This window comes from Oncorhynchus nerka, linkage group LG28 (genome assembly GCF_034236695.1).
Source record: "Oncorhynchus nerka isolate Pitt River linkage group LG28, Oner_Uvic_2.0, whole genome shotgun sequence".
Lineage (NCBI taxonomy): Eukaryota > Metazoa > Chordata > Actinopteri > Salmoniformes > Salmonidae > Oncorhynchus > Oncorhynchus nerka.
The window spans coordinates 15,383,946-15,397,998 of NC_088423.1; the positions used below are offsets into that span (position 1 = coordinate 15,383,946).

The 14,053-nt window shown below is 42.4% G+C and overlaps 1 long non-coding RNA gene and 1 other non-coding gene across 4 annotated transcripts; one reads left to right on the forward strand and one right to left on the reverse strand.

The window, feature by feature from the left end:
* Positions 1 to 4,459: 4,459 nt before the first annotated feature.
* On the reverse strand, positions 4,460 to 9,763 carry LOC115112640 (uncharacterized). 3 transcript variants are annotated; one of them, XR_003860985.2, is made up of 6 exons: positions 9,345 to 9,763; positions 9,130 to 9,235; positions 8,878 to 8,986; positions 8,582 to 8,729; positions 5,797 to 6,446; positions 4,460 to 5,644 (listed from the first exon to the last, which is right to left on the reverse strand). It is a non-coding gene; the product is annotated as an uncharacterized LOC115112640 (long non-coding RNA). The 3 variants fall into 3 exon arrangements; XR_010461656.1 differs by having other exon boundaries at positions 5,797 to 5,924; positions 6,130 to 8,729; XR_010461655.1 differs by having other exon boundaries at positions 5,797 to 8,729.
* A 393-nt stretch (positions 9,764 to 10,156) lies between these two features.
* Positions 10,157 to 10,229, forward strand: trnar-ccu (transfer RNA arginine (anticodon CCU)). The gene has a single exon. It is a non-coding gene; the product is annotated as a tRNA-Arg (tRNA).
* The last annotated feature ends 3,824 nt before the right edge of the window (positions 10,230 to 14,053 follow it).

Genomic DNA, 14,053 nt, shown 5'->3' on the forward strand with positions numbered 1-14,053 from the left:
TCTCACATAGGTATTCCTCTTGTCCAGGTGGGTTAGGGCAGTGTGCAGTGTGGTTGAGATTGCATCGTCTGTGGACCTATTTGGGCGGTAAGCAAATTGGAGTGGGTCTAGGGTGTCAGGTAGGGTGGAGGTGATATGGTCCTTGACTAGTCTCTCAAAGCACTTCATGATGACGGAAGTGAGTGCTACGGGCGGTAGTCGTTTAGCTCAGTTACCTTAGCTTTCTTGGGAACAGGAACAATGGTGGCCCTCTTGAAGCATGTGGGAACAGCAGACTGGTATAGGGATTGATTGAATATGTCCGTAAACACACCGGCCAGCTGGTCTGCGCATGCTCTGAGGGCGCGGCTGGGGATGCCGTCTGGGCCTGCAGCCTTGCGAGGGTTAACACGTTTAAATGTCTTACTCACCTCGGCTGCAGTGAAGGAGAGACCGCATGTTTTCGTTGCAGGCCGTGTCAGTGGCACTGTATTGTCCTCAAAGCGGGCAAAAAGTGATTTAGTCTGCCTGGGAGCAAGACATCCTGGTCCGTGACTGGGCTGGGTTTCTTCTTGTAGTCCGTGATTGACTGTAGACCCTGCCACATGCCTCTTGTGTCTGAGCCATTGAATTGAGATTCCACTTTGTCTCTGTACTGACGCTTAGCTTGTTTAATAGCCTTGCGGAGGGAATAGCTGCATTGTTTATATTCGGACATATTACCAGACACCTTGCCCTGATTAAAAGCAGTGGTTCGCGCTTTCAGTTTCACGCGAATGCTGCCATCAATCCACGGTTTCTGGTTTGGGAATGTTTTTATCGTTGCTATGGGAACGACATCTTCGACGCACGTTCTAATGAACTCGCACACCGAATCAGCGTATTCGTCAATAATACACTCAATCATATGACCTACTGAAGAGATGAGTCTTCAGTAAAGACTTAAAGGTTGAGACCGAGTCTGCGTCTCTCACATGGGTAGGCAGACCATTCCATAAAAATGGAGCTCTATAGGAGAAAGCCCTGCCTCCAGCTGTTTGCTTAGAAATTCTAGGGATAATTATGAGGCCTGCGTCTTGTCTTGTGATTGTAGCGTATGTGTAGGTATGTACGGCAGGACCAAATCGGAAAGATAGGTAAGAGCAAGCCCATGTAATGCTTTGTAGGTTAGCAGTAAAACCTTGAAATCAGCCCTTGCCTTAACAGGAAGCCAGTGTAGGGAGGCTAGCACTGGAGTAATATTCTAATGTTTTTTGGTTCTAGTCAGGATTCTAGCAGCCGTATTTAGCGTTTTATCCGGGTAGCCGGAAAGTAGAGCATTGCAGTAGTCTAACCTAGAAGTAACAAAAGCATGGATTCATTTTTCTGCATCATTTTTGGACAGAAAGTTTCTGATTTTTGCAATGTTACGTAGATGGAAAAAAGCTGTCGTTGAAACAGTATTGATATGTTCGTCAAAAGAGAGATCAGGGTCCAGAGTAACGCCGAGGTCCACAGTTTTATTTGAGACGACTGTACAACCATCAAGATTAATTACCAGATTCAACAGAAGATCTCTTTGTTTCTTGGGACCTAGAACAAGCATCTGTTTTGTCCGAGTTTAAAAGTAGAACGTTTGCAGCCACCCACTTCCTTATGCCTGAAACAGGCTTCAGCGAGGGCAATTTTGGGGCTTCACCATGTTTCATTGAAATGTACAGCTGTGTGTCATCCGCATAGCATTGAAAGTTAACATTATGTTTTCGAATGACATCCCCAAGAGGTAAAATATAGCATTCTCTTGGGGAATGCTGCTTTTTAGTTAGCTTTGCGACAGTATCAAAAATACATTTCGGATTGTTCTTATTTTCCTCAATTACATTGGAAAAATAGGATGATCGAGCAGCAGTGAGGTCTCTTCGATACTGCACGGTACTGTCTTTCCAAGCTAGTCAGAAGACTTCCAGTTTGGTGTGGCGCCATTTCCTTTTCTGGAAGCTTGCTTCAGAGCTCGGTTATTTTCTGTATACCAGGGAGCTAGTTTCTTATGACAAATGTTTTTAGTTTTTAGGGGTGCAACTGCATCTAGGGTATTGCGCAAGGTTAAATTGAGTTCCTCAGTTAGGCGGTTAACTGATTTTTTCCCTCTGATGTCCTTGGGTAGGCAGAGGGAGTCTGGAAGGGCATCAAGGAATCTTTGGGTTGTCTGAGAATATATAGCACAACTTTTGATGTTCCTTGGTTGGGGTCTGAGCAGATTATTTGTTGCGATTGCAAATTTAATAAAATGGTGGTCCGATAGTCCAGGATTATGCGAAAAAAACAAGATCCACATGTATTCCAGGGGACAAAACTAGGTCCAGAGTATGCTGCCTGTGGCAGTGAGTAGGTCCAGAGACATGTTGGACAAAACCCACTGAGTCGATGATGGCTCCGAAAGCCTTTTGGAGTGGGTCTGTGGACTTTTCCATGTGAATATTAAAGTCACAAAAAATGTGAATATTATCTGCTAGGACTACAAGGTCTGATAGGAATTCAGGGAACTCAGTGACAAGCTCTTTACCTTAAGACTGTCTTTTCAAAGACAGCTTGAAATGTAGCCTACACGTTTTGAGCGCTTGTAGGAAGCAGTAACTCCCCTTTACTGACCTATACTTATGTATAACTGGGCTAATAACTCGCTAACTAGCAAAGAATATCAACAAATGTGCACAAGCGTGGCTCACTGCTTGTAAACTACCCCCGCCAACAAATATTCTACTCCTTTGCGCTCTGACTATTCCTACAACAAAATCTGATTCAATCTTGCAAAGTTATGTGTTCTGGTTTGTTGCATTGACAAGGGGCTGATATAATATTGATTCGATCACTGAATAAACGTTTATCTATATAGTGCAAACTAATGTTTAATCTCTTGCGTCTATGCGTGGCATAGACTTTTAAGTCTTTACTGAAGACTCATCTCTTCAGTGGGTCATATGATTTTGAGTGTAGTCTGGCCCAGGAGTGTGAAGGTGAATGGAAAGGCTCTGGAGCAACGAACTGCCCTTGCTGTCTCTGCCTGGCCGGTTCCCCTCTCTCCACTGGGATTCTCTGCCTCTAACCCTATTAGGGGCTGAGTCACTGGCTTACTGGTGCTCTTTCATGCCGTTCCTAGGAGGGGTGCGTTACTTGAGTGGGTTGAGTCACTGACGTGATCTTCCTGTCTGGGTTGGCGCCCCCCCTTGGGTTGTGCCGTGGCGGAGATCTTTACTCGGCCTTGTCTCAGGATTGTAAATTGGTGGTTGAAGATATCCCTCTAGTGGTGTGGGGGCTGTGCTTTGGCAAAGTGGGTGGGGTTATATCCTTCCTGTTTGGCCCTGTCTGGGGGTATCATCGGATGGGGCCACAGTGTCTCCTGACCCCACCTGTCTTAGCCTCCAGTATTTATGCTGCAGTAGTTTATGTGTTGGGGGGCTAGGGTCAGTTTGTTATATCTGGAGTACTTCTCCTGTCTTATCCGGTGTCCTGTGTGAATTTAAGTATGCTCTCTCTAATTCTCTCTTTATCTCGGAGGACCTGAGCCCTAGGACCATGCCTCAGGACTCCCCGGCATTATGACTCCTTGCTGTCCCCAGTCCACCTGGCCGTGCTGCTGCTCCAGTTTCAACTGTTCTGCCTGCGGCTATGGAATCCTGTCCCAGACCTGCTGTTTTCAACTCTCTAGAGACAGCAGGAGCGGTAGAGATACTCTTAATGATCGGCTATGAAAAGGCAACTGACATTTACTCCTGAGGTGCTGACTTGCTGCACCCTCGACAACTACTGTGGTTATTATTATTTAACCATTCTGGTCATTTATGAACATTTGAACATCTTGGCCATGTTCTGTTATAATCTCCACCCGGCACAGACAGAAGAGGACTGGCCACCCCACATAGCCTGGTTCCTCTCTAGGTTTCTTCCTAGGTTTTGGCCTTTCCAGGGAGTTTTTCTTAGCCACCGTGCTTCTACACCTGCATTGCTTGCTGTTTGGGGTTTTAGGCTGGGTTTCTGTACAGCACTTTGAGATATCAGCTGATGTACGAAGGGCTATATAAATACATTTGATTTGATTTGACAGCATTTCTTCTGCGCGCCAGTCCTGTAGGAAGTTCACGGCCCCCGTGCGCAGATTGGCAAGAACTAGGGAGTTTTTTTGATAAAAAAATAAACGGACTAGAGCTAAGCACAGGCACAATCTTAAGAGGGAAACCTGGTTCTGTCTGCTTTCAAACTGCCACTGGAGACAAATTAACCTTTCAGCAGGAAAATAACCTAAAACACAAGGCCAAATTATACACTGGAGTTCTTTACCAAGACATCATTGAATGTTCCTGAGTGGCTGAGTTACAGTTTTGACTTAAATCGGCTTTGAAATCTAGCCAGACTTGAAAATGACTGTCTAACAACGATCAACAACCAACTTCAAAGAACTAGTAGAATTTAAAAAAAATAATAATGTGCAAATTGTACAATCCAGAACTCTTAGCGATTTATCCAGAAATAATCAAAGCTGTAATGGCTGCCAAGGTGCTTCTAACATGTATTGATTCAGGGGTGTGAATACTTATGTAAATGAGATATTTCTGTATTTCATTTTCAATAAATTGGCAAACGTTTCAAAAAAATGTTTTCACTTTGTCATTATGGGGTATTGTGAATTCAGGCTGTAACACAACAAAATGTTGAATAAATCAAGGGGTATGAAAACGTTCTAAAGGCACTGTACCTCTATCACTCCAGTAACCCTGCATATTGTAAATATGGTATTGGAACTGAACCTGGAACTGACCCTGTATTTCGCTACTGACCCTGGAACTGACCCTGTATTTCGCTACTGACCCTGTATTTCACTACTGACCCTGGAACTGACCCTGTATATAGCTTCTTACTTTCTCATCTTCTTATTTCTATTTAGTGTGTGTTTTTTCCTACCTTATGTTTTTTTTTAGTATTACATTGTTATTGATTCCTGCATTGTTGGGGTTAGAGCTGCAAGAAAGGCATTTCACTGTACTTGTGCATGTGGGGAGGAGTCAGGTTAAATAAGTATTTTCAAGCCTTGGGACAAATGAGACATGTATTTTGTACGTGTGCCCTTCAGAGGGTGAATGGGCAAAATAACAGATTTAAGTGCCTTTGAACGTGGTATGCTAGTAGGTGCCAGGCGCACCGGTTTGAGTGCGTCAAGAACTGCAACGCTGCTGTGGTTTTCACGGTCAAGTTTCCCGTGTGTATCAAGAATGGTTGACCACCCAAACGACATCCAGCCAACATGACACAACTGTGGGAAGCATTGGAGTCAACATGGGCCAGCATCCCTGTGGAACGCTTGACACCTTGTAGAGTCCATGCCCCGATGAATTGAGGCTATTCCGACTGAAAAAGGGGTGCAACTCAATATTAGGAAGGTGTTCCAAATGTTTTGTCCACTCAGTGAAGATCAACAGCCCCCTGTTCAGGCATCCCCCTTAAGTCCAAAAGCTTATTTTCTATTCCATTCTTCTCCTTTCCTACTTTTGAAGGAAACTTTTCTTTCAGCGCTGGTTCGTTCCCTTCTCCCATTTCCTCCTCCTCTCCAGAGGTCTCATGAAAGCCCCACAGTTGAGCAGCAGTCCCCCATGATGAGAAAGCCTTGTCTTCAGCCATAGTGGTCTAGCAGAACCTGACCCAGGGGGGACAGGACAGAGAGGAACACGGAGCATTAGTCATTGGGGGCCTGGAACGAAATCATTGTATACAGACTATGGGAAGTTACACGTTAGAGCTGGATAGAGAGAGGGATTAGTAGTGTGTATTGTGATATGTTGCAAGTACCTGAAAGGTAAAGCTGTTTAATGGCGGTGGTGAAGGAAGCTCCCACCATGCCTGCTGATGCCAGCAAACCTCCGACCTGCATCACGACCTGCTGTCAAACCTGTTGACCGTGATACTGGACACTGGGCCTGGGCAGAAGGCGTTCACAGACAAACAGGCCATGTGTATTTATTAATGAAATGATGCAGAACTGCAAGAGACTCACATTTCTGTTTTGTTTCTCCCATTGAATGTTTTTTTATATATATTTTTTTTAAACATCTGACAGCTTTGTTTCGTATACGATTCAAGCTCTCAGAGGCCCCTGTATCAACTCTATGATTGACCTCTGACCTGATCCATTGAGCATGGGCAGCATGATGGAGGAGATTCAGACCGTGTCACTGTGGCCCACATCAAAGTCCCTCATCAGCTCCTTGAAGGAGACACTGACAGCTTTTGGGGAGGCGTAGCAGAACCCAGTGACGACGAAACAGATGAGTAGCCCCAGCCACCATCCAGCCCCAGGCAAAGTCTAGCCCCAGCCACCATCCAGCCACAGCAACCAACAGGGGTCCAGCCACCATCCAGCATCCAGCCACCATTAGGGGTCCAGCACTCATCCTCTTGGTTGTACGGACTCCCATTGTCCCTCAAGAGGATAGTCCTCTCTAGGAGGAAGGAGTGGGTCTGTAAGTTGGCCAAGAAGACTCATTTCTCAAACCCTCACAAACCGATCAATGATATATTTTGGAAGAAAGGTTCTGTGGCTCACACTGTACTGGTACAATGACTAATAATTCAAACATCACTCTTGGTCAATTCATTACCATACTCGGTCAAAAGGTCTATGTGTTTTCCCACACACCGGTGTAGCCTGACCTGCAATGCTTACTCAATGTATGACTGACTGAGCCTTTGGATTATGATTGTCTTTATAGAATTTGTTTACACGGACTTGGCCAGTTTGTGAAAGCTATTGAGCCATAGAATTAAATACCTCTAATGACGTTTGTCTGTGCAGTACAGCTTGCAGTCACATTCAGCATCTGGTGTAACAATAACCATCTAGCAATTACATTGTAATAACAACAATCATCTCACCTGTGACACAAAACCACAGGAAACTGAGAGAGAGGCGGTAATAACCCAAGATATAGTCCTGAAGACATGTTGAATGTGTGACCTCCACATCTAGAATATAGTCCCTGTCACTCCTGGGTTTCTGACAATTCTAAGGTCATGCTGTTATGCTGAATTAATCAGAAAATTCTGAAAGTGTTGTTCATTCAATACCGGCCACTATAACCACCAATACCGGCCACTATAAATCACCAATACTAACCACTATAAATCACCAATACCAGCCACTACCTCTTGAAAATACCACATCAGACGGTGGCATTAGTATGGGCACTTGCATACTTATACAGACATGTATGCAAACAAACAAAACATAGCTTTCTAAAATGTATTTAAAACCTTTTAATAAAGTAGAAGAAATCTGAAATCAAATATTAAAATACACTTAGCTGCCAAAACCAGAAATCATAGTATTCTAAAATAGGTCATCAGTGGCTTACAAAAGTTAATGAATCAAATAAATGCATTTTATAAAAGGACAGGACACATTTAAACTATCATAACTTCAATGATTTTAAATCCGTAGAAATTAGAAATATATCATTTATACAGTACATGGGCTCCCGAGTGGTGCAGTGGTCTAATAGGCCGACCACACCACTCGCAACGCGTGCGCGAGCTTTGCAAAATAAATGTAGAAAATCTGTTATTCAATTATTGCACCCACACTGCTCGCGAGTGTCTGTGTTGCCAAGGGCTAAAATAGAAGTCCTTTCTATTTCTGACGCAGATTGCACTGCAAATCCTGCCTCTCCCATCTTGTCATTGGTTTATAGAAGCAGGTACCCACGTGCCATCTCCTCATTGGTTATACCCACGTGGGTGATTGAAAGACGAACTGTGTTGCCGGTCGGTGTAGTAATACTATGAAAGTTTAGATGCCAATCACCATAAACAGTTGGGCATTTTTGTCTGTCATAGTTGAAGTGTACCTATGATGAAAATTACAGGCCTCTCTCATCTTTTTAAGTGGGAGAACTTGCACAATTGGTGGCTGACTAAATACTTTTTTGCCCCACTGTAAGTTCAAAGATGAAAAAGCCTGGAAGGAGGAGAGATGACTAGAAACGATTCAGTTGACCGTTTTATCTGTGGATTAATTGTCAGGTAAATAACAACTCAATGCTTATATCCCAGGACAAATTAGCTAGCAACAGCAAGCTAGCTAAATAGGACAAATTAGCTAGCAAGTGCAAGCTAACTAGCTAAATTACCATAAATGTTTAATGCTTTTTGACCTGTTCCCAAATGAATATAATTGGTTCAGAGTTCGTTTTGATATTTTAACCTGCGTGTCGCGATCGCGTTTGGTGTAGGGGGACAAAATACATTTATGCACGATGGCGCACGCAGACGGTTTGGGTTCTGTGTCATGCACTGCATCTCAGTGCTAGAGGCGTCACTACAGACCCTGGTTCGATTCCAGGCTGTATCACAACCGGCTGTGATCGGGAGTCCCATAGGGCGGCGCACAATTGGCCCAACGTCATCCGGGTTAGGGTTTGGCCGGGGTAGGCCTTCATTGTAAATAATAATTTGTTCTTAACTGACTTGTTTAGTTAAATAAAGGTTAAAAAAAATTAAGAATTTGTTCTTAACTGACTTTCCTGGTTAAATAAAGGTAAAATAAATCAAATACAATGAATTGGTCACTAACACTCACAATCCTTTATCTATTCCCTTCTTCATTTTCAGGTATCACTGGGAACCTGTCTGTAATTTTCTATTCATCACTTCTTCCTTCGACTGTGAATCTTCATCTTTTCCAGCTCCTTCTCTATCAGGTGATACTCTGCAGTGGTTTCTGACAACTTAAGAAAAAGGGAATCAGTTACTTGCTCCGATAAATTATTAATAATGGCCTATAAAGGGAATCCCGTATTAAAGGTTAATTGTATGGCTTATACTGTATCTATGCAACTGTATTCAATGGGATGCTTCAAGCTGATGAGACTCTACCATGTCCAACAGGAGGTCAATCTTCAGCCCGAGTAGGTTGTTCTCCTTTTCAAGCTATAGGTTGCTATTTTTCAGTCTGCGCCTCCTTCCCAGATACATTCCCTTCAGACTGTTGAGGCGAGAAACAAAACAGCAAATGAAAAAGAAAACAAATAAAATGCAAATATCTGTGGTGATCAGATAGATCAGACTTATTACAGTAGCAGTGCAGACAGTGCAGTTTTCTACTACATTTAATTGATGATCAATTACCAGCAATCCATTGTCCGTCTTCAAATGTCAAGCTATTGCCCCCAATGTTCATAACAGGGGCTCCATACTCAAGACCCAACTCTATTTCCCTCGTAGACCAATCCAACTAGAGTCAACAAATTAAGAGGGGGGATGTAGAAACTTCCTTCACATAAAAGACAACAGAGGCACATTGTGCAGAATGTTTTTGGGCGTGAGAAATTTCCTCAACTCACCGTGTGCAGATTTAAGACAGAAAAAAACTTGCGAGGGTTATTCTTTGGACAGAAGGTGTTGCCAAAAAGCAGCATCTTCGTCATCAGCTGCGTTATATATTGTGAGACAAATATATATTGTAGAGGATTAATGTTAGATTGGTAACTTCTTATTTTGCAGCTTTGGAAATAATAGTCAAGTAACGTTAGCTACGTAGCTAGCTAAAGTTAGCATAGCATTGCAAACTAAGATTACCAACAGTAACAATATTACGCCACTATCTTCGTCGTTTATTTAATCATATATTAAAATAGTTAGCTAAATGACTGTACAACGCTTTTATTGATCTAGCTAATTCGTTATCTTTGGTTAGCAGAGGCTTCCCTTCTCTTTCTAGCCCAGCAAGCGGCTTTTTACAGACATGCAGGTTACTGCGCAAGTGCTACAGATCCATTTTGTCTAAACAGGTAATAATGGAAGAATTTACAAATGGAAACACAGCATTTGATTTGGATGATATCAAATCACTTTGCATTTTTATGAATGTTTACTGTAACTACATACCATTGGATTCTTTATAGTTGGACAAAGTCTACATTTCATCCTTGTAATAATGTAAACACTTGATAAATGCCCCCGCTGTTTAGTTTGAGTGGGATAAGCCATCAACGTGAACGCATCACCATGGTGAAAGCGTCTCTTTGTTTACCGAATACTGTTTCCCCGTGAAATATTTTTTTCAGTGTCATTACTTGATTGTCACAGATTTATCATCATATTGCCCCTGGATAATGAATGATATAATGGCCAGATCCCGTTCTATTCATAACAAGCCCCAGTGGCCTAATGGATAAGGCACTGGCCTCCTAAGCCAGGGATTGTGGGTTCGAGTCCCATCTGGGGTGAAACATTTTGTCCATTAAATTGTTTATTTTTATTTTATTTATTTTTATTTCACCTTTATTTAACCAGGTAAGCAAGTTGAGAACAAGTTCTCATTTACAATTGCGACCTGGCCAAGATAAAGCAAAGCAGTTCGACACATACAACGACACAGAGTTACACATGGAGTAAAACAAACATACAGTCAATAATACAGTAAAAAAAAAAAAAAAAAAACAAGTCTATATACAATGTGAGCAAATTAGGTGAGAAGGGAGGTAAAGGCAAAAAAGGCCATGGTGGCAAAGTAAATACAATATAGCAAGTAAAACACTGGAATGGTAGTATTGCAATGGAAGAATGTGCAAAGTAGAAATAAAAATAATGGGGTGCAAAGGAGCAAAATAAATAAATAAATTAAATACAGTTGGGAAAGAGGTAGTTGTTTGGGCTAAATTATAGGTGGGCTATGTACAGGTGCAGTAATCTGTAAGATGCTCTGACAGTTGGTGCTTAAAGCTAGTGAGGGAGATAAGTGTTTCCAATTTAAGAGATTTTTGTAGTTCGTTCCAGTCATTGGCAGCAGAGAACTGGAAGGAGAGGCGGCCAAAGAAAGAATTGGTTTTGGGGGTGACTAGAGAGATATACCTGCTGGAGCGTGTGCTACAGGTGGGAGATGCTATGGTGACCAGCGAGCTGAGATAAGGGGGACTTTACCTAGCAGGGTCTTGTAGATGACATGGAGCCAGTGGGTTTGGCGACGAGTATGAAGCGAGGGCCAGCCAACGAGAGCGTACAGGTCGCAATGGTGGGTAGTATATGGGGCTTTGGTGACAAAACGGATAGCACTGTGATAGACTGCATCCAATTTGTTGAGTAGGGTATTGGAGGCTATTTTGTAAATGACATCGCCAAAGTCGAGGATTGGTAGGATGGTCAATTTTACAAGGGTATGTTTGGCAGCATGAGTGAAGGATGCTTTGTTGCGAAATAGGAAGCCAATTCTAGATTTAACTTTGGATTGGAGATGTTTGATATGGGTCTGGAAGGAGAGTTTACAGTCTAACCAGACACCTAAGTATTTGTAGTTGTCCACGTATTCTAAGTCAGAGCCGTCCAGAGTAGTGATGTTGGACAGGCGGGTAGGTGCAGGTAGCGATCGGTTGAAGAGCATGCATTTAGTTTTACTTGTATTTAAGAGCAATTGGAGGCCACGGAAGGAGAGTTGTATGGCATTGAAGCTTGCCTGGAGGGTTGTTAACACAGTGTCCAAAGAAGGGCCGGAAGTATACAGAATGGTGTCGTCTGCGTAGAGGTGGATCAGAGACTCACCAGCAGCAAGAGCGACCTCATTGATGTATACAGAGAAGAGAGTCGGTCCAAGAATTGAACCCTGTGGCACCCCCATAGAGACTGCCAGAGGTCCGGACAGCAGACCCTCCTTATAAATAACAGTGTCAACAACTAAACGCAATGATGGATGATTTCACACAAACATTTGAATATATGTTAATTATTTATCTTGTCTTAACATTTATACTGACCAAAAATATTAAAGCAACATGTTATTTTTTTATTTTACCTTTATTTAACCAGGTAGGCTAGTTGAGAACAAGTTCACATTTACAACTGCGACCTGGCCAAGATAAAGCAAAGCAGTGCGACACAAACAACAACACAGAGTTACACATGGAATAAACAAGCGTACAGTCAATAACACAATAGAAAAAGAAAGAAAGTCTATATATAGTGTGCAAATGGCGTGAGGTGGTAAGGCAATAAATAGGCCATAGTAGCAAGTAATTACAATTTAGCTAAATTAAGACTGGAGTGATAGATGTGCAGATGATGATGTGCAGGTGTTGGTCCCATGTTTCCTGGCCTGAAATAAAATATCCCAGAAATGTTTCATACACACAAAAAGCTAATTCATTTCAAATTTTGTGCAGAAATGTATTTACATCTCTGTTAGTGAACATTTCTCCTTTGCCAAGATAATCCATCCACCTGACAGGTGTGGAATATCAAGAAGCTGATTAAACAGCATGGTCATTACACAGGTGCACCTTGTGCTGGGGACAATAATAGCCACTCTAAAATGTGCAGTTTTGTCACACAACACAATGCAATAGATGTCTCAAGTTTTGAGGGAGCATGCAATTGGCATGCTGACTGCAGGAAAGTCCATTAGGGCCTAATGAATTTATTTTGTGTGACTCATTTCCTCATATGAACTGTAACTCAGTAAAATCATTGAAATTGTTGCATGTTGCGTTAATATACAGTGCATTTGGAAAGTATTCAGACCCCTTGACTTTTTCCACTTTGTTACCTTACAGCCTTATTCTAAAATGTATTAAATCATTTTTTCACCTATCAATCTAAACACAATACCCCATAATGACAAAGCAAAAACAGGTTTAATTTTTTTTGCTAATTCATAAAAAATTTAAAAAGCATTCTTGGGTATGACACTACAAGCTTGGTACACCTGTATTTGGGCAGTTTCTCCCATTCTTCTCTCAAGCTTTGTCAGGTTGGATGGGGAGTGTCGCTTCACAGTTATTTTCAGGTCTAGCCAGAGATGTTCGATCGGGTTCAAGTCCAGGCCCTGGCTGGGCCACTCAAGAACATTCAGAGACTTGCCCCGAAGCATTGTCCTGATGGAAGGTGAACCATCGCCCCAGTCTGATGTCCTGGGCACTCTGGAGCAGGTTTTCATCAAGGATCTCTCTGTACTTTGCTTCGTTCATCTTTCCCTCGATCCTGACTAGTCTCCCAGTCCCTTCCGCTGAAAAACATCCCCACAGCATGATGCTGCCACCACCATGCTTCACCGTAGTATTGGTGGCAGGTTTCTTCCAGAAGTGACGCTTGGCATTCATGCCAAAGAGTTCAATCTTGGTTTCATCAGACCAGAGAATCTTGTTTCTCATGGTCTGGGAGTCTTTTGGTGCCTTTTAGCAAACTCCAAGTGGGCTGTCATGTGCCTTTTACTGAGGAGTCTGGCCAAAAAGGCCTGATTGGTGAAGTGCTGCAGAGATGGTTGTCCTTCTGGAAGGTTCTCCCATCTCCACAGAGGAACTCTAGAGCTCTGTCAGAGTGACCATCGGGTTCTTGGTCACCTCCCTGACCAAGGCCCTTGGTGGTTCCAAACATCTTCCATTTAAGAATGATGGAGGCCACTGTATTCTTGGGGACCTTCAATACTGCAGACATTTTTGGTACCCTACCCCAGATCTGTGCCTCAACACAATCCTTTCTCGGCGCTCTACAGACAATTCCTTCGAACTCATGTCTTGGTTTTTGCTATGACATGCACTGTCATCTGTGGGACCTTATATAGACAGGTGTGTGCCTTTCCAAATAATTTCCAATCAATTGAATTGACCAAAGGTGGACTCCAATCAAGTTGTAGAAACATCTCAAGGATGGTCAACGGAAACAGGATGCACCTGAGCTCAGTCAGTTTTGAGTCTCATAGCAAAGGTTCTGAATACTTATGTAAATAAGGTATTTTAAAAATATTTTTGAAAAAAACAATAAGAACCTGTTTTCGCTTTGTCATTATGGGGTATTGTGTGTAGATTTCTATTTATTTAATACATTTTAGAATAAGGCTAACGTAACAAAATCTGGAAAATTTCAAGGGGTATGAATACTTCCCGAAGGCACTGTATTTTTCAGTATCGGATTGTAGTTGGAAATGTGTAGCCAAACATCCTAGAAAAGGTAAATTGATGTTTATCATGTAGCCTTTAGCCAATTGAAGAGCGCTTCTTAACGTTCGTCCAATCATATGTCTAGGTTATTATCTGCTTAGGTCCCACATGAATTTAAGTCGATT